Source organism: Lagopus muta, chromosome 22, assembly GCF_023343835.1.
Source record: "Lagopus muta isolate bLagMut1 chromosome 22, bLagMut1 primary, whole genome shotgun sequence".
NCBI classification, from domain to species: domain Eukaryota; kingdom Metazoa; phylum Chordata; class Aves; order Galliformes; family Phasianidae; genus Lagopus; species Lagopus muta.
In genome coordinates, this window is record NC_064454.1 from 4,854,308 (window position 1) to 4,874,948 (window position 20,641).

Sequence of the window (20,641 nt, forward strand, 5' to 3'; positions counted from 1 at the left end):
ATATGCAGGAAGATTGATGCTCCTAACCCTTTCCTCCTCCTCCCATCCTAAATGCTGCAGCTCCATTGAGCCCTGATGGCCCAGCATGGAGCCACTGCTGATGGAAATCCACAGAGCAGCCAGCATTCAGGGGGATGAGAGAACTCTTCAGCCCGGGCCCTGCTGTGCTCTTTTCAGGAGAGGTCCTTTTAACCTGATGCTATTCCCAGCCCATCACCCTGATCTAAATGTTAACATGCTCTTCAGGATGCGCCTCCTGTGCACCGGGGGTGATGCTGACAGCAGTTGGGAGCTGCTGGGAGGGAACTGGGGCATGGAGCTGGATAGAGAAAGTGCTGCTCTGAAGCCCACATTGATGCCAGTCTGCAGTGCTACTTGAAAATGTTCTAGCAAGCACTGACTGCAAAGAGCAGCACCCGTGCAAAACAAACACAGCCAAGGGAAAAAGCTGGTCTAGGAACACAGCCAGGAGAAAGTTTGGGGAACATCCCCATGGGCAAGGCTTAAGCTTTGCCAGACCTACAAATCCCTGCTCTTAGTTTCTCTGCCCTTCACAAACCCTGATACAGTTTGCTCAGCTGTAGTGCTGGGGTCTCACTGCTCAGCTCCAGCTGAAACGATAACGATTCTGTGGCAGATTACCCAGGGTTCACATCCTTGGCAGCAATCACACAGCACTATCAGCTTGCCATATATTTTCTGTAGCAATAAAGGTGCAAAGAAAAGCCCCAGTATAATATAATCAAGACTGTAAACTGTGCTTATAGTAACAGAAGTAGGTTTGAAATTGGATATGAAAGGGCAGATCCCAGAGGCAGAAGCAGCAGGAGGACATCAGAGGCAGCACATCCATCCCGGAGCCTGGAACAAGCTCCTGAAACACCTCAGCACCAGAAGCAGCTGCTTAGAGGTGAGCACAGCAAGCTGCGTCCCCCAGCAGAGCCCAGCCCTGGGAGCACCCTGTGTGCTGCTCACAGACCAAAGCCACCTCGTCCCCATCTCTCTTGTGCTGCTGCAGTGCACTGCTCCCAGCTCAGGGGCAGCTTGGCACCCGCTGTCAGCTCAGCAGTCAGCTGCTTCAGCTCTGCCTGGATGATAAGGCGCTTTCTGGGCAGGTAGAGAAATAACAAGGGATGTAACTATCTGGAGCTCTGCAGCTTCCTTTCAATGCAAGATTTCCCCGTCTCTTCTCTGCTGGCGTCCGCAGCAGCATGGAAAGCTCTGAACAAGGTGCCCTATAATCCGTCAGAGGTGCCATTGCCCATTCATGCTCCACGGGAGCTCTGTCTTTCCACTAAATCCCTCAAGCCATCTCCAAATCACCTAATCTCCATCTCCACCACCTCCCTCTTTTCAGTGACCTTTCCCCTGACATACGGTATCTGCAGGCTTCCAGATAACACCCTCACATCCTTATCTGAAAGAATATTTTTGCTCCTGTCCTGGCATTATGCTCAAGCAGCAGTGAAGACAGACATGCAAGGAAAGCACCAGGAGTGCTCAGGAGATGGAGAGGAAGGCAGCTTTTGGCTGCTCATCTGAAACCTCTCCAGCACCTTTGGTTTTGCCACCACATCAAAAGCCCATCTACCAGGCACAGAAGGCAGCTGATAGAGCCTCACCAACTGCTCACACCAGATGCAGAGATTTGGGGTGTTTGAAACAGGTTTTGCTCTTGTCATCCCAAGCGCAGCCCTTCACTTGCGCTACACTGCTTCTTCTTGCTTCCCTCTGCTCCCAGGTCCCACAGCAATTCTGTCACCTCTCCCTTCCAGTAACGAGCAGAAAGCTCCCAGCCCCCAGCTCTGCCCTCCTTCACACCCCTTGCACGGCAGATCCCCCTTCTTCTACCAGGCAGGGAACAGAGCAAGAAGAAATTCAGTGATGAGCACTGCAGCGAAGAAAGCATCAAAGTCTGCTGAGGAACAGCCCCATCCCTCACATACAGCTGCACATGCCTGGAGGTCTGACAGCAGCTCGGACAGCAGAGGACTGATGCAGTGCATCTCAACTTGTGGACCCTGTGTGATTTCTGCTCAAATCAGAACAAAGAGGCTCCCCAGTGGACCCAGCTCTGCACCCAAAAAGCTCAGTCCTGCTCTCCCATCTCACCAGGCTGTGTAGGCAATGGCCGTTCAGGTGCCCATATAGTCCACAGAGGCTGCAAGCCACTTATCTGCTACAGGCAAAAGTTCTGTCATTTCTAAATAATAGGAATTCACAGAATTCCCAGGTCTCTTATAACCTGCCTTTTACTCCAACAATAAAAAGCTTCCCCTAGAAGTTTCCCAATGTAAACAGACACCGTAAAAGAGACAGATGTTGATTCTGCTGCACTAATGAGGAACACCAGTATTACACAGGGTGGCTGGGGCACGGAGGTGAGGACTTACTACTCTGCTGAGAGGAGCTGGAGGGGTGCAGAGGCTCAGTGCTCAGCAGCGAGGTTATGCAGGGGTTGCACACAACCTCTGCTCGGTGCTTCAGCCTCGCCTCTCCACGGCTAATGAGTGTTACAAGAGGAGAGGGAGGCGGCAGAGGCTGGAGGGAAATGGAGCAGAAATGCAGGGCTGCCAGCTCAGATATCATCCGCCTCTCCCCAGACAGGCAGGCGCAGGGGGAACCGCTCCCCAGAGCCATGCAGGGGAGCTGCCATGGGAATGGCAGCACTGGAGCACGAGGGGTTGGAGCATGGGGAAAGTATGCAAAGCTGCACGCAGACTGCTTTTCCAAGCGGGGCCAGACCGGGCATCGATAAGGGGCGAGTCCAGACGAAAGCAATGCACACATACACCTCCAGCTGCAGAGGGAATGGCACTGAGCACAGAGCCACGCCTGTCACTGAGAACCAGCAAGCGATAGCAGCTCTGTTGAACCTGCCACTCCACCGATCCAAAGGAGGAGCAAACAGCTCCTGCCCTGTTCCAGCAGTCACTGCCCTCCCAGCGCCGCCCGCAGCAGCTCCTGCTCTCACACCATCGCACTCAGTGCTGTGCATCCCTACCCTGAGCAGTTCACAGCTCAGAAACCAATTCCTGCAGCTGAGGACTGCAAGTGGGGGGGGGGTTAGGATTCATCCTCCCCGCTCAGCTCTGTGCTTTGTCCCCACATCCCCCTCTGCTCTCCCTACAGCCACACTCCCAGCACTGCAGCAGCTCCGTGCTCCGGGCACAGCTTCCCGACAAGCAATCACATCTCAGAGGCTCTGGCATTTTCTCAGAACACCTCAAATTGCTTTTTTTACACCTCGCTGCTCAGTGCCAACCCCAATTCATGTTATTTGTGCATTTGCTTAGAGAACATTATCTGATCAGTCACCCTGTAAGAGGTTGGGGAAGAGTCTTCAGCTTCTCCTTGTCACCGAAGCAGGTCAGGCACAAAAGGATCGGCACAAATACTTTGCAAAACAAACTGCCTCCCAGCACCACTGCTGTTTGCGTGGGGTCCTGCAGGCAGGCTGATGTGGCCCAAGAGGTAACACCCAGCACCTGCCTGCTCCTCAGCTACTCCGTGTGCCTTTAATCGAAACAAATAGAGGAGAAAACGAGGATTTGGCACATTTGCATACATTCCCTCTGCTGGCAGAAACTGGAAAAGGCAACACCCCAAACTCAAGAAGATGCTGGAGTTGCAAAACACTCTTCACAAGCAGATTTACTCGGGTACATCTCAGACAGTGCTGTGTGTCACCATGCATCAGTGGGGCAGGTTCCCTTCTCTGCAGGGTGGGCAGGAGGGGCTGAGCCACACAGCCTTGCAAACTGCAGCCTCGAAGGGCATGCAGATAGCAAACCTGGTGTCACAACATCAAAACAGCCCCCTCTGACACCCAGCCCTTCCCAAAGCCCTGTGGAAACAGGAGCCCAGAGTGCTCGTTTGGGAAGAAAAAAAAGATGCAAAAAATCGCTACAATTAATAATTTTATATTAGCCCATCCCTCCAAGCTGTTCTTCCCTCACCATCTGCATGTCCTGAAATGTGAAGTTTTAGTCATAAATGCCAGGCCTCGTTTTGGAAATTTATAAGCTGGTTTGCTTCCATTACCTGAACAGCTTCCAGATCCTATAGGCAGGCATTGTATCCGCCTGAGCTCCACCATGAAACAACACGAGAAACTTTCCAACAAATCTCTTTTGCTTGACAGCTGCTATGCGTTCCATTCCTCCAAAGAATTTCCCCCTTCCTTTGACAGAAGCCAGGTATCCCCCAAGTCAAAACCAGGAGCCCATCTGCTTAAGCCATGGGGTCACAGACACTTCAGCAGTAACATACCAGGAGCTGTACTCAAGAAAGGCGACATGTTTCAACTCCCATATTGCAGCCACAACCCCTGATGCACCATCAATTAAGAGCAGCAATAATTACAAATGGAAAACTGCAGACCTCAGAGCAGATAATGTGTTTCCATTAGATTAAGTAGTCATAGAAATCAAAAATAAAACCTATACTTCGGCTAATTAAGCCCACTCACCATCTGATTAAGATGTGTAGTGATACTATGGAAAAGTACCAAAGAGCCATTGTAAGTAAACCGACACAACTGGGTATTAATATTATATTCCTTGTCAGAAGGGATAATTGATCTGCCTAGAGGTTAACCAAGATAATTACTGCAGGTTGACAATATTGTCAATGTTAAACCTCTCGCTCCCCATGGCAGCACGAGGGATAAAAGAGGCTAAAAGCTGCCCCCAGACAGCGCCTGTTCCTGACTTGCAACATGGTGTTATTGAAACAACCTCCACACTTCCCTCTGTCTCTGACTCGAAGTACAACCACAGCATGCTTATTGAAGTCCTTCCCTATCCCCAAATCCTCTCCCCCAACATTCTGTGGAAGAGAAGTTGATGTGGGGTCTCTAAAAGCAAAATCCCTGCAATTCTTTCTTATCTAGGGCAATGGGGAGTGGAACAAACCTTACTTTCTCTCCTGGCTGCAACTCATACCTACAAGGCCAGGTGCTGGAATTATTCCCTTTGCTTTGGAGGGCCTGGGGCCAGATTTTCACACAGACCTACAAGCAGGTCAGCTCCAAATGACCAAGCCAAATCCAAATTCTTCATCTTGATGCTGCATGTGCAATACTATGCCCTGAATTATGCGCAGAGAGGTGAAACAGAGACAGAACACAGCACAAGTTCTTGTCTCCCACTCCCAAGATACAGGTCTTGCTGCCTTCTTTCTTCCTCTGTGGGGGACTTAGTGGGGAGGAATCCCTTTGGCATTAGCGCTTTGGAAAACTGATGCTCTGCTTTATTCCACAAAGCTTCAAGGGATATTCCTGGTGAACCAAGCTAATGGCACAGGACTGTGATTAGAAAGCCTAACGAGACCAGACACATTGCCAACAGTCCCACAGTGCTCTCGGTGTGAGCCATCCCATCTAGGTCAGCCCTTTGTAAGCACACAGCTCCCATTCCGCTGTGGCCCAGAGCTGACCGCCGCTCTGCCATAACAGCACTATTTCAGGAGCAATGAGTTCTCGTAGGTGCAAAAACACATCACTCAAACTGCTACCAGAGAATGCATTTATACCAAGGGATAAATTACTGTATGCAAAGAGTACTTACCAATGGTCTGCTGTCAAAACAGAAGGATGTATGTGCTAGGGATATGCTGCGGGCCAAGGTCTAGCACTAGCTGGTGTTTTCATTCCTGACCTAAATGATGGAATAGAAAGAATTATTAGACTTGCAGATGACCCCACACCAGGGCTGGCAGTACACTGGAGGATAAGCTGAGGATCAATAGCGATTCTGATAAACTGGAAGCGTGATCAAAAAGTCCAGGGAATCTAATTAACTCGTAAGATATTGCTGGCAAGCCAGGACTGCAGAAAGTTCAGGGTTGCTGCAGGTCACAAATTGAACACGAGCCAACAGCCACGTGGTGTTGCACACAGACACCATCACGGGATGCAGTCACAGATGTGCACTTTGCAGGATGTGGAGGAGTTGCTCTGCCCAAGAGCAATTTTGCCAGCAAACCAGAGGCGGCAGGGTTGGCTCTGCACCCACCCTGGAGCCCCGCCTGAAGGATGTCCCTCCCCTACTGGTTTCTTTGCTGCTCATGTTTCCATAAAATCTGTTTACAGGAGATTCACAGAAAATAAAGATAAAAGGGGCATTTAATTAAATATTCCAAGACTGTATTTGGCATTATTTACTCAAACACATCTCCAAGCTTTGGGTTTCGGTTTTGGTTGTTACTGTGGAAACCAGCTTAATGTGAATATATATAAAGCAAGGACTAATCAATTAAATAATTTAAAGAGTGAAATAAAACTAGAGGAAAGAAAACATGACAAGTTCTTCTGTATTTAAGGATTCCTAGCCCCAGTGTTTGGAACCAAGAGGCAGAAGACATATCTAGGATGCTGGGCTTGCCTGGGACCTAATTGCTCAGATACTTCTGTCCTCCAGGACACCTGAAAGCATCTCCTAATTGCTGCTTGCAGGACAAATACCAAGGAACCTGCATCCCAAAAAACCCAAGCAAAGCTAGCAGGCAATGCTGCAAGCTCAGTGGCACAGGCTGTTATGGGCCCATCATGAGAGGACCACAGGAAACCCATCGTGCAGCATTCCCCAGCTGCACTCATGCCCCAGTGCAGACTCCTGTGCATGTCCCTGTGCACACTCAGCTGCCTCTGCACAGCTTTTTCTTTATCTATACCTGCTAAGCAAGAGCACTAATCCTCACCTGCCTTCTTCATTTCTATTCGCAAAGAGCTTGGAAACCTTCTGGTGCAAAGAGGTATAGAAATGGTAAAAAGCATTATTCAATACCCCCCTTCTCCCCTCTCCAAACTTGCAAGGGGAATTGTGAACTAAACTGCTGCTTGGCATACCGTATCTGAGAAAATTTAGATGGAATTTGAGGTCAGTATTTAGCATTCAGCACAGGTGAGATATTGCTGGTTGGAGGGATGAAGACAAAACAGCAAGCAGAAGGTGCCAATGATGAGAGAAGGACCACTGTGCCCAGTGCACACCACTGGGGACACCTGGCCTGCTCAAAGCAGCATAATCCCTTTGTTCTGCAGGGGGAACACAGCAGGAGCAGGGTGATGGGACAGCTGCCACTGCAACGCCCACCCTTGCAACATGAGCCCAGGGCTCAGCAGTGCCCAGAGCTGCACTGTTCTGGGCTATTCCTGACGCCAGCACCAGCTCTGGAACTCCCATTTCCTTCAGGTTCTGCCATTTCCTGGGCAGGGATGAGGCAGCGGGTCTGGCTGGAAGGTCATTTGTTTCACCTCACAGAGGGAGTTCCATCAGCACTGCGCCCATAGAAGCTAAGGACACGTTTGACAGCATCCATAAGGTTTTCTGTCACACTATCTAAAGGATATTTCTTTGCTGTCTAGACAACACAATCATTATTTAACCAGAGCCAGAAGATGGATTCCCATGTTACCTTCCCACTATGTTCACTGTCCCCGCTCATCACTGCCAGCCTCTCACTGTGCCAGGGTGCAGATCCCAGCCCCACTGTGAGCTCTGCAAGCAGAGCAGTCCTCCAAACCCACCTCCTACACCTAGTTGTGCTATCAAGGCCAGGAGCTGCAGGGACAGAGAGCTGATGGCTGAGAGCAGTGGATGCCCTGCCTCTGTGGTCAATACTGAGCTCAGGGGAGGATCCTGGATAGGAGCAGTGCTTCTGCAGATTGAGTCCCACCTGGAGAGGGCAGGAGCATTGCTTTGGATGCTATGTGCAGGGAGAGCATATTATAGATGCTGAACTAGGGATGAAAGGGATAGTGAAGTGATACAGAGCCCTCAAACCTTCCAATCCAGCTTGCTCCCTGGAAGCATGACAGTCTGGACAGACTTCTCAGGGGAACGTGAAAGAGGGGAATGAAGGGCTTTTCATGCTCCTGTGTAGGAGAGTCATGCTTTAGATAAGCTTGCAAATGTGTAAGTCCCCTTGAGCAAGAGAAGTCTAAGCGAGTTATTTATACTTTCACACTGCTGCTGCCCCAAGTGCAGCTCTGTTTTGAAGCACGAGCAAGCTGGCAGATCCTCCTTTACACTGCAAACTTGCAGCCCTGTATTGCTTGGCTCCAACAGTCTCTCTCACCAATCTCTTCCCTGCTCAGGGATCAACCATCTGATGGTCAGCCTGAGAAGTGCAGACCAGACAGTGAAGTATTTCCCCACTACAAGAAGAAATGAACTTGTTATAAGACAGTTTCCAATGGAGTGATGAACGCAGCAGCATCATGCACTGAAATTGAAGATGCACTTTAATGGCTTTGTTATTGATCCAAAGATGGCGATTTTGCCTTTGACATAGGAGCACACAATGAGAAAAGGAAAAAGGCAGCTTGCAGCCTGTTCCTGAGGGGTAGACTGTGCTTATCACCTACATGGAAATTGCTATAGCACAACAGACCTGACTCTGCCATGCCAAGCACCACGCAGAACCAAAACCTGCTCAAGATGTCAGACCACATAAGGGTCCCCAAAATTAGATCTCCCAAGCAGCAATCCAAACATTGCACACAAATGCCTCAGAAAGTGCTCAGGAAGTATCCCAGCAGAATGATACCTGAGCAGCATGAAAGATTTGAAAAGCAGAGGCATCTTCCCCCAACAGGTGAAAGAAAACATGAATTCACAAAGCTGGAATGCAGCCCTGTACTCAGCACTGTCACTAAACTTCATGGCACTCCAACTCTAATGGAAGGGATTTAATAATCTCATGCCTTCCCCCAAATACAGACAATCTTCAGTTTCAAGATAATTTTTCAGTTTCTCCAGCTTCCCTGAAGAGAACAGGTGCACCAAATGGACTACTAGCTTATCAGGAAATCTTGATGCATTTAAACAAGAAAGCAATTAAACACTTTCATAAGGGGAGGAGGGGGGAAGGAAACTGTTAAAGTGGTTTCAGGATGACCTTAAAATCTCCTGCAATTGTAGCAGAGAACATGAATATTTAGCAGGGCTGCCTGGCTTGAGCTCAGCACCACTATCCATCCTCAGCTTGTGGGGCCACTGACATCCTCATACAGCTGCAGAAGGACAGCCTCTGAGCAGAGCTTCATGCATAACCTTCCCCAAGCCAAGTCGTAGAATGGCTCAGGGTGGAGTGGTGGCCTTAAAGACCACCCAGTTCCAACTCCCAGCCACGGGCAGGGCTGCCAACCCCAGCTCAGGCTGCCCAGTCACCCCCACCTTATTCCACCTGACTGTTTAATAAGAGCTAATTTTCCCAGCTGTTTGGCAAACAAAAATACAAACCATTGCCCATTGAATTCCTCACCTGGGCCAACCAGCATCAGCTGCCAGCATCAGCACCACTGGAGGTCCTGGTGCTCAGCCCACCATCGACATCCCAGAGCTCGGCTGCTGCCTGATAGCCACCCACCTCACGTCACCACAATAACACACGACTTGCACTTCCACAGTACTTTTAACAAGAGAACTTCAAAGCCCTCGTAGATACAGGAAGGCCCTGCGATGCCCTTAACAAGTACATTTTTAGTCTCAGTTTTATGGATGAGGAAATCGAGAGGCTAGTAAGGTAGAATAATTTGCCGACAGGACAGAGGAAAGGAAGGAGAGCAGCTATGAAGGAAAATGCAAGAGGTGTGACCACCCCTGCAACATAAGCCTCCCTCCAGGGCCAGGAGAAGTACAGAGCAGCCATCCCCATGCAGGCTTTGTACCAGCACAGAGCCCTGACCTGCAAATGGGAGAGAGAGCAGGATTTGTACAGAGCAGCTGGGGAACAACAAGCCAGAGCACAGGATGCCCACGAGCACCTCCATCCCCAGAGCACGGACAGCACAGTGCTGAGGCTGCAGTGGGGCAGAGCCGCCCCAGCCCCATCCCAGCAGCCTCATTGACGCGCCTTGTCATCTTTCCTCAAGACTAATTTTTTTAAATTGCAAAATCTTACAGAGCTATTAACCTCAAAAGAATTTAACATATGGCAGCACAAGTCTCCCTCTTACCCTAATTATAAGGCTTGCAGTAATGGGGCTGTCTTTTAAGTTACAGCTGCTATGCTTTTGGCTTTTCGCTAACATTACATCCTATTAAGGAGCTACACTTAATGCATGCAAATTGCCAGAACACAGAGTGCTTCGGACCAGAGAGGGGATGCATTTAAGCAACAGCAGCGATATCCCAGGGTCAGGCTCACCCTGCTGAGAACTCCGTATGATCCATCAATCAGACTCCAGTCATTAATTAACTAATTCATTAAATATCTTTATATATGAAGGCTCATCAAGGCAGAACATCGTGCTGACAGCGACGTCCTGTCAGCACTTAGCATTACAAGTGCCCCCTCCCTGCTGCACCCCGCACTCACTACAGCTCCCAGGCAGCCCCCACCCCATTATATCACCCCCCACCCACCCACTCTACAGTCCCCATGCACAACTGCTGCCCCAGGGTTAGCTGCAGCCCTTGCACCACCCCAAGCAGAGCATATCTTGTCAGCAGGAGCTGTGAAGTTTGCAAATAAGACCAAGTATTTTTAAATGATAATGAGGTGAAGCGTGGGGAAGGGGTCAGAGAAAACCCCACGGCAGCCCCAAAGCAGGTTTCACAGAGCAGCAGTAAAATGCACAGCCGTGATGCTGCTTTCAGACACTGCCATGAACCCCGTGGGTGTTGCTCACAGTGACAGCAGCTCCCAGCTGGGCCAGCTACTGCCCAGAAATGCTGGTATAGGGGATTTTTGGGAAAGCCTGCATTAGTGGAACAGTAAACTGCATTATCCTATCACATAAATAAACCTCAGCTCAGGGATGCAAACAGGCCTGCACCCACCAGTGGCCAAACCCACCTGCAGCCCCAAATGCCGCATGCATACCATGGGACCAGTCTGGCTGTCACCCTATGCTCAGCACCCCAAAGCATCCCTGCAGTCTGCCCCCAGATCAACTGTATTTCTGCAGAACACGAGAGCACCAGGGACCTGGCTGCAGCCCAAGGACTAATTTACTTCCCTAAGCCTTGAGTTCAACTAGGCATATTAAAATGGCCCAGGAAATGCTGCCAGCCCTGCTCTGTCTAGACAGGGTGAAACAACGGGGGGGGGGGGTTGCCCTCCAGTTTCCCGCAGCATCCAGGCATCATCCCTCTGGTCCCATGAAATCTGGTGACTACAGCCTCCCCTTTCCTGTGCTTAATACCTCCCACCCCACTCTAACAGGGGCCATGCTGTGGGAGCGTGCAGTAATGGTCACCTCTGAATCAATTCTTGCTCCCTGAAGAAAATCCTCCTGGCTTCAGTGCCACAAGCTGTAATACTGAAAATGGCTGTAAATATGAGAAATTGGCACATTGTAGTCCAACAAGACAATTTTTGAATTGCTCCATGCAGCTGTGCAGTTCTGGATGCTATGCTACTTGCATCCTAAACTGGAAGGTGGAACAAGTTTTTGGGTGAAAAAAACAAAAAAAAACCAACAAAAAATAATTATGTTATTTTTCCTTTCTGCCTGACCAAAGCCTGCATGCTGTATTGTGAATATCCATAGCAGCAGGGTGCAGGAACCCCACCGTAGCAGAGCTAAGAGACAGGGTTTAGTGGGCATGGTGGCGATGGGTCAACAGTTGGGCTTATTGATCTTTTCCAACCTTAATGATTCTGCAATTCTATGAACCTCAAACCCTCTTTGCAGGAGAATGAAGGCAAATGCAGTGTTGGGAGAGAAGAAATGCCACCCCACAAGCAGAATTGCCACGCCACATCTTCAGGCCTGCCCAGCAGTTGGCTATGATGTTTGTCACAACTGCAAGGTTGGAGGCTGTAATGCTATAATGTGATGGAAAGCACAGCAATGAGAGTGGAAAAGCAAAGCCATTGGCTGCAGCAAGTGAGGAGATGCCCAAATGCAGCAACCATAGACAGAGAAACAAAGGAAAAATGTTTGCTTACCCTTAGAAAGCTCCAGGTAGGCAAGGATCTCCAGCAAATCACCTTTGCTCCCACTGCCCACCCTTAAATGAGGTCTGAGAAGACCTCATTGCATGCACCTGATCTCCCCCAGCTTGGCCCTGCCTTCCCACCAGGTGCTCAATCACTGTTTCAAACCCTTTCTTAGCATATCTGCTTGAGGGGCAGAAGGTGGTTTCGATTTAGGACCTGGTTTTGTGCTTTAAGAAACCCCAAACTGTGCAACAACCCCATTTTCACATTAGCATGAGCTTTCTCAAGGACAATAATAAGAGTTATGGAGTTAAGGGAGAGGGGCAGCTGAGCCCCTTTAGCAGGGACACTGGTTACCCCAGGCACAGCTCACTGCAGATGGAGGCAGGCTGCTTAAACCCATTTAACACCACAATTAGTCAAAGATGCTCTGCACTTATGCCAGGCGCTGTGAAGGCTTTCAGTTTCTGTGCTCTAAAGCAGAAGACAGAATTCTGCAATAAATAACTTGGGGAAGATGAGCAAGTGACAGAAACAATCAGTATCTGGCCTGCAGGAGGAGGGAGCAGCCCCTCATCTAACCAGACATAATGAACTACTTCACACACCATTCCTCCTGGTGAACAAAGACCGAGGAGGGTTTGTGGCTGATATCTGAAAGTCAGACCCCTTTCACAAGCAACACATTTACTGTAATGCAGTTCTTCCGGGAAGCCAATGAGACTGGCTCATTAAATTTTACTATTATCTCCATAGCCTTCTGCATTGTTTGATTAAGGTTTAATAGCTTGCTCGGTGGCGTTTGCTGCCTGTTGTCAAGCCATGCCCCCAACTATTTCATAGAGTCATTGGGTCATAGCATGGCTCAGGTTGGAGGGGAGCTCAAAGCCCACCCAGTGCCACCCCTGGTCATGGGCAGGGCTGCTCCCAACCAGCTCAGGCTGCCCAGGACCCCATCCCACCTGGCCCTGAGTGCCTGCAGGGAAGCATTCTGCTCCTCATCCTTCCCAAATGCCAGCATCATTTCAGGCCTTTATTCCCTCTGAAGCTGTGTGCTCTTCCCTGTGCTGGAGAGTGGCTGTGCAACCTGTCCAGAAGAACCTGTGACTCAGCCCTATAACATCAGCAAGGACTTAGGGTATTTTTCCAGAACAGTCCAGTATTTCTCTTTGTCTTCGTGGGTTCCAAAGGGAGAGACCCTCAAGTAACTGCATTCGCACAAAATTCTCCATCTCTCATCTTGCCAAACTCTGTCTCAATTGAAAAACTTCAAAGTGGATGAACCCATGATAATGGACCCAGTGTAAGTGGACCCATGCCTTTGTATGAGGAGAATCCTTTGAAGCCAATAAAAATTTAGGTGGTGAGGCGCTGGCACAGGTTGCCCAGAGAGGTGATGGAGACAGCCAAGGTCAGGCTGGATGGGGCTGTGAGCACTGCTGGAGCTCTGGGTGTCCCTGTGTGCTGCAGGGAACGGCACCAGGCGGCCTTTGAGGTCCCCTCCAACTCAAACCATTCTGTGATAATTTTGGGAAATCTTAGCCTACAAATTGCAAGAGGTCTGACAGCCACGTCTGCAAAGCTGTTTCCATTACTGATGCCCACTGAAGACCCATTCCTGCCCATATATCAGGCTGTGGGACTGCAGAGTCCTTCCTTTCCAGGTACACGCGTGAGCCTTTGCACTACAAAATAACTGCAGGCACCGCCATGCATGCAAAACGGAGAGCCCAATCATATGAAAATGCTTCATGTGAATTTAAACGTTAAGTCTAAACGAGCAGAATTTTACTGAGATGTTTGTATGCATATTGAAATGCAGGATGGCCCGAAGCTGTTTGTCTTAAGAGTTTAATGAAAATGCTTGGTTTATTGTGGCACATTGTATGTGTGAATTATAGGTGTGCACAGTGCCAAACAAATGGAGCGTGCTGCTGCACCCACTGCCTGGGGACTCCTGCACACACAGCCTGGGAGCAGCATCAGGTTGGGATCCAAGCAAATGCAGCCCGAACTGCTGAGTCAGTGCATGTGATCTTCAGGATCACAACTTTCTTGTGGTGGAATCATAGAATGAATCATAGAATGGCCTGGGTTGCAAAGGAGCACAATGCTCATCCAGTTCCAACCCCTGCTGTGTGCAGGTCGCCAACCAGCAGCCCAGGCTGCCCAGAGCCACATCCAGCCTGGCCTTGAATGTCTGCAGGGATGGGGCATCCACAGCCTCCTTGGGCAACCTGTTCCAGTGCCTCACCACCCTCTGGGGGCAATACTTCCTCCTGATATCCAACCTAAACCTCCCCTGTCTCAGTTTAAAACCATCCCCTCTTGTCCTCTCACTACCCGCCGTCACAAACAGCCGTTCCCCCTCCTGTCTGTGTGCACCCTTCAAGTACTGGAAGGCCACAATGAGGTCTCCCCAGAGCCTTCTTGGTGGAAATTTGGTTTGTAGGGTTTTAAATGTTTGAGGGCTTAAATAAATGGGAGTTTGTAATTGAAAGGGTGAGTGCCAGCACCAACATCAGCAGGGGGGGGTGGCACAGCTCGGCTGATCCTGCCCTCCCCCCTGGACACTTGCAGCACATGGAACACCTTCCTTCCCCTTCCCCTGCTTTTTTAACAGAAACACGCAGCCATTTTCATTACTACAGCTCTTGTTGCATAAAGCAGGGGGATTTTCTTCAGGGAGTGAAGAATTGATTCTGAGGTTTCCATTAACTCACGTTAGCACAGCACGGCCACTTTCAAGGGCCTGATGTTGACAGCTAGCATACTGCAGAAGAAACAGGGTGTTGTCAGTGCCCAAATTCAGTGGAGTTAAGCCAGACCAGCTCCATTCAGGGAGTGCAGGAGGTCAGTGGGATCCAAATGGCACCACACAGGGTTTGCTGGGGGGGTTCTCATTGAAACACCAACTTCAGGGTGGATCTGAAAGCGCAGTCATTCCTGGTACCACGCAGTGCTCGTGGCAGGGCAACATTTTGCTTTGTGTTCCCATGGCTGAGGGAGCAGGAGCTCACATGGAGCTGTATGACTGATACTGCGATTATGTGGTTGCACCTTGGCACCGCGGTAATTGTGCTAGACAGAGCTGTTTAAATACCACCAGACAGAGTATTACTCACACGAAAATGGGGCCTTAAATGTCATTATTTGTGTCATTATTAATAGCCCCTAATTGTGTTCTCTAATCATCGTGAAATTATGTTAGTATTAATATTCACATCAAAACTGCCTAGGGAACGAGAAGAACTACTTAAAAAAATAATCCCACCATATGTCAATCCCCATTAACGTGAAACACTTGCCTTTTGCATCTATGAGATAGAGAGCAGTGCGGGGGATTTCTCTGCACCTCCAGCTCCTGGAAAATGCTCTGCACCACGAGGTCCCAAGGATCTGCAAACACCTGCAGAGACGTGCACTGTATAAAACTCTGTTGCTGCTTCACAAGGATTTTTATTCTGCTGGACAGAGGCTCCTATCAGTCCATCAGAGGGAGCAAAGGGTGGGATGAGGTGTTGTGGGTGCCCCATCCCTGCAGGCATGCAAGGCCAGATGGGATGGGGCCCTGGGCAGCCTGAGATGATGGGGTGCAGCCCTGCCCATGGCCAGGGGTGGCACTGGGTGGGATTTGAGGTCCCCTCCAACCTGAGCCGTTCTATGATTTTATGATCACTGCTCAGCCACGATATGCACAGGAGCGTGGGAGAGTGAACTCATCATGGAGCAAGGCAGTGGGAAGCTGAATTTTCTGTTAACCATGCAGAGATCTGAAAGATGCAGGAATGTTGCAATAGTTTGTAACACTGCTGAGTTATTTTATTTTTCCTTTATGAAGTTCAATCTTCATTCCTTTCAGTGTCTAAAGAGGAAATATAAGAAAGAAGGGGACAGAATTTCTAATGGGGTCTGTTGCGATAGGAGATGCAGAAATGGCTTCAGACTACAAGAGGGGAGATTGAGGTGGAGCTGAGGAAGAAGGTTTGGCAGTGAGGGCGGTGAGGCGCTGGCACAGGTTGCCCAGAGAGGCGGTGGTGCCCCGTCCCTGCAGACAGCCAAGGTCAGGCTGGACGGGGCTGTGAGCACTGCTGAGCTGTGGGTGTCCCTGTGCGCTGCAGGGAGCGGCACCAGGCGGCCTTCAGCTCCCTTCCAACCCAAACCATGCTGTGATCTACGTTGTATTTTTACCAGCGAGAAAATCCACCTGTTAGAATGATAACAGCACAAGCCCACTGACGAGGTATTTGGAAAAAGCTTCCCAAAGGGATCAGTTTTAGTGGATGTCACTGAAGAACAGAAATCTGGGGATGTTAAGGACATTTGGCACCCTGTGCAATCGTTACAATTACTGCAGCTCTTCCTCTGAGGCAGCATTTTTAGAAGCCCCATTCTAGCAGGTGACGTGCCCACACATAGCAGATAGCAGAGCTCCAGAGCCTCAGCCTGGGAGATGGGAGGTGCTGGATGGATGGAGTAATGGCCAGGTGGCAGAGAATTATTTTTCTGGACAAAAAATAAATATATATGTATGTATGTATATATATATATATATACATAAATCACTTATACATAAATCACTTTCTCCACAATTTTCTGCTTTTCCAACTAGTTCTACTTACAAGTACCCAAATGCCTTACTTAATAAAACAGAGAGGTTTCTAAGTGCCAAACTATTACGGCTCGAGTTAAATATAACTCAGAGCATTAAAAATAACTTCAGAGCGTAGACACAGGGAGCCGACAGGAGGTGGGTTTGGAGAGCAGCTCCGACGCTCACGTTCTCTCTGGGATTTGGGACCCAGCGTTGCTCTGTGCCGTGCGGTATCCGGGGTGCGGGGAAAGAAGTCGAGCAGGTATCTGACACTTCGATGTGAACGATTTCCCTATAAAATATTAATGACGTATATATAATCTAATTGCTTCCTTAGGGCAATAACCTCTGACAAAATGGCCCTGATTAGAAGATAATTGAGTGTGTTGAATTGCGTCCTAAGAGAGCTTAATGTTGACAAGGTCCATTATCTTGTGATAATGACCCCCTTTTGTCAGGTGTTAGTGCCATTTAGGAGACGCTCCGGTCGGAATAAATCCTTCCCTTTACCTCTTTTGTCTAATTACGCGGATTATTTTACAAATCAAAGCAAACTTTTGCCTCCTGGGCAGGCCTTGGGCTGGAGGGGAGCGACAGAGCGGGTGGGCAGAGCTCCTGAGAGCTCCGCGTTTACTGTTGCTGCTGGAGATGCGCATCCCAAAGGTCGGGATATAAAGCAGGGAGAGACCCCAGCTATGTTCTTCCCCTCGGCAGCTTCTTCCTGGAGGGTTCGGAACTTGCTGCCTGGAAATACGCTCTCCTTGCAGCGGGGTTTAGCCAAACGCACACGCTGATGGCAGGGAGGCATCGGGCGAGGACGCTCACTTCTCGCCTCGTGTGCGAGATGAAGACGTCTGCGGTCATTTGCAGGGAAAGGATGCCGTTCAGTCTCAGGAGCTTGCCTTCCTTCCCTGCTCAGGCATGTATTGTAACTATTGTTGTACAACGGGGTGCCTTTGTCGTTCTGAGTGTGAGAGGGTATCTAAATGCAAATTCCCCCCCTGTCACTTCCTTACTCGGTCATTCTGGATGCAAGGGCTGTTTCCCAGCGCTTGGCTCTGAACGTAGCTGGGGAGGATCCTGTGCACAGAAAGACGCCCAGAAATCTGCCCTCAAAGCCCAGAGCTCCTTTCAGTCTGGGTAAAGTCTCCCCATCCCAGCTCACTGCACACAGCTCACCAGCTGAGCCGGATTTTCTCTTCCAACTTGAGAGAATTTTAGATTGTACGTTCTGCAAAGGTTTGGGGGATGGGGGGAATGGATAGGAAACCCAAGAGCTGACCCTGGGTGAGGTGCATGAGCACAAAGCAGAGGAGCTGCTGTTTTCCCCTGAAAACAAATGCCTCCCGTGCTCTCTCTCAGACATGCACGTATATGGACCTTCAAGAAAGCATTAATGTAAAACACCATTGATTTCAATTTATATTAATACACTGTGCAGTGAACTGAGATGGCTGATTCACAGTCCTCATCAGATTTCACTGTGCTGGGTAAATCAGATCCCTTGGTTCACTGTAGTTTAATTATAAGCAAATTGTAAGTGAATTAAGATAAATCGAATTAGAACCACTCTAATACTGAATAAAAACACCCACAAAGGAGTTTGCTAGGGTTTAGCTAATCCGCTTTGAGAGCTAATGGGGATTCATTGGCCTGGGTGTCCCTGCATGGAGAAGTGCTGATGCCAGGGCTGGGTCCTCTCGGCACCTAAAGGGGCTGAGAAAGAAGGGGACTGACATTTTAGCTGGGTCTGTATGATAGGAGATGCAGAAATGGCTTCAGACTACAAGAGGGGAGATTGAGGTGGAGCTGAGGAAGCAGGTTTGGCAGTGAGGGCGGTGAGGCGCTGGCACAGGTTGCCCAGAGAGGCGGTGGTGCCCCGTCCCTGCAGACAGCCAAGGTCAGGCTGGACGGGGCTGTGAGCACTGCTGAGCTGTGGGTGTCCCTGTGCGCTGCAGGGAGCGGCACCAGGCGGCCTTCAGCTCCCTTCCACCCAAACCATGCTGTGATTCCACGGCCATGGCCTCAATGGAGTACAGAGTTCATCACTGACCAAACAAACCACAAGCGGACAGATGAACTATTATTGGGCAGACTGTTGGCCAAATAAACTGCTGTTGAATGGGTAAACCATCAGTCAGATATCTCCACTTGTCCCCATCCTCACCAGGGAAGGGCTGTTCTGTTTTAACAGTGGCAGCCACTGGGGAGTTGGAGAACAGGCCCTGAGTGTTGCAAATTAGGTTGAAAGTCTGGAGAAGAGGAGCTGGAACCGACTGATGAGGCGCAAATTGGAAGCTGGGGTGGATCTTTCTTTTTTTTTTTTCTTTTCCTTTTTTTTTCCTCCCAGGGAAGTGTCATTTGTACAAATTGCCAGTTCGTGCCAGCTTGGGAGAGACCTCACAAGGGAAACCTGGAGCCTTCCCTGCTTTTCATGTGAGCGGATGCCCCTTTTATTTCTGAGCAAGGAGTAAGTGGAGAAGAAAGGAGCCCCTGTCAGCCTCACGGAGACAAATTGCTTCCTGCAGCAGAGGTGGCTCGGCGCTAACAACCACCCACTGCCAGAGGTGAGCCGAGGTGCCCCCACCAGCCCCTCCTCCTTCATGCCCACCCCCCCAACCGCGGGCTTTTCAATGCAGCCCGGCTCAGTAACCAACCGTCCCTTTCATTTTTATCTGGCCAGAATGATTTACTGGGCCGACGTGTGAAAGTGCACGGGACTCTGCTGCTCGGGTGGCAGAAAATACCTTCCTGCCTAAATGAAATGACCCTCCCAACGCGCAGGGTTAAAGATAGATGTGGTGCTCTTGTTCCCTGCCTCTTCTACATCAGATGGGCTCTTATCTCCCCACGTGCTCTCCTCTTTGGGAGGAGGTGGGCAGAACAGCCGCCAGAGGACTGCGAGCCCTAAAGTTATTAAAACAGTGCAGGCAACAAAGCAGTGTGGATTCCCTGCAGCTCTGACATTTCCAGAGGGTGAAAGGTAAAAATGCAGGGAGGCTATGTAGAAAACATCGGGCAGTGCTTTTTTGGTTTCTGCCTGAGCTCTGAAAGCAGCTAATTAAATGGGAGGGAGTGATCCACAAAGCAAGTTCCAGGCCAGCCAATAAAAGCAGTGCCCAATGGAGAATGGCTGTCGGGGCTGTGTGTGGGTGAAGGCTTCTCCCACTGGGGAATGGCTTGGGGAATGGTTGGGAGTGTGTCTTGCACACAACCAAATGGCTCCATTCACAGCTCCTTGTCATTCACCCTAACTCAGACCCCAAGGCTGGGAGCCAAATGGCACAGAAAGGTTCAACTGATCACAGGTAAGCACCAGGAAATGGCACACTCCTGGATGACCATCCCATATTACTCGTTCATCCACAGAGCTCTACAGTTCCTGCCCCAGCTGAGCGATGCTCTGGGCTCCCTGCCCTCGTCCTGCAGCAGCCCATAGGGATGCAGCAGCTGCAGCTGGCACAGTGCTGTGTCCCCAGCCACCAAGGGACATGGTGGCATTAGGCACTGCAATGCTTTGGATCTGTGCTCCCAGCAGACAGAAATGATCCCCTGATCTGATTGATCTCGTGTCGGCCGTGTGTCTGCCCACGCCCCATCGCTAATGGCCTCATTAGTTAGGGAAAAGGGGTTGCTGAAGTCAATTTATAATACGTAATAGTGAAAAACAGCCGAATCGATATCTCTGCAGAGTTAGGGGGAGATCAGGGGAGGGACAGGGCCCAGAGGTGAGTTCTGATAACTGATGAGCTTAAAAACTCTGCTCACAGCATCTGTACTCGTGTTAAATACATAATCGGGAGCGCTCCATCCTGATTAGCCAGCAAGGCAGTCAGCACTTACCGCTGCCTCTCCTCTCCCAGGGCTGTGAGCGAGTGGAGCTCCTCGTCCTTCCATGGGACCAGGCTGGCATGTCACTGTCACCGCATGCCACTGCCACTGCGTGCCACCACTCCTCCGCGCCCCGCAGCTCCATCGGTGTGGATGAGACGGCAGCTCAGCGGCTCTACCTGCGCCCATGCTGGGGAGAGAAAAACCTGATTTAAGTGGCTCACAAATGTGTGGGTTAAAGGCGCGCTGCTGCAAAGGCAACATGTTGAGAGCTGGAGCCAGATGGATGTGGATGAGCAGCGCAGTGAAAATTATCAACCG

General features: G+C 49.9%; 1 protein-coding gene and 1 long non-coding RNA gene across 3 annotated transcripts in view; one reads left to right on the forward strand and one right to left on the reverse strand.

Moving 5' to 3' along the window:
* Positions 1 to 11,948, reverse strand: part of LOC125703740 (uncharacterized) — a 42,574-nt gene extending 30,626 nt beyond the window's left edge. For both annotated transcript variants that reach the window (XR_007380958.1, XR_007380957.1), the window contains exons 1-2: positions 11,905 to 11,948; positions 5,571 to 5,660 (exon numbers count right to left, since the gene is read on the reverse strand). This is a non-coding gene — a long non-coding RNA (uncharacterized LOC125703740). The remainder of the gene's footprint in view (positions 1 to 5,570; positions 5,661 to 11,904) is intronic.
* APOC3 (apolipoprotein C3) overlaps positions 1 to 20,641 on the forward strand; it is a 297,981-nt gene that overhangs the window by 61,060 nt on the left and 216,280 nt on the right. The window lies entirely within an intron of this gene.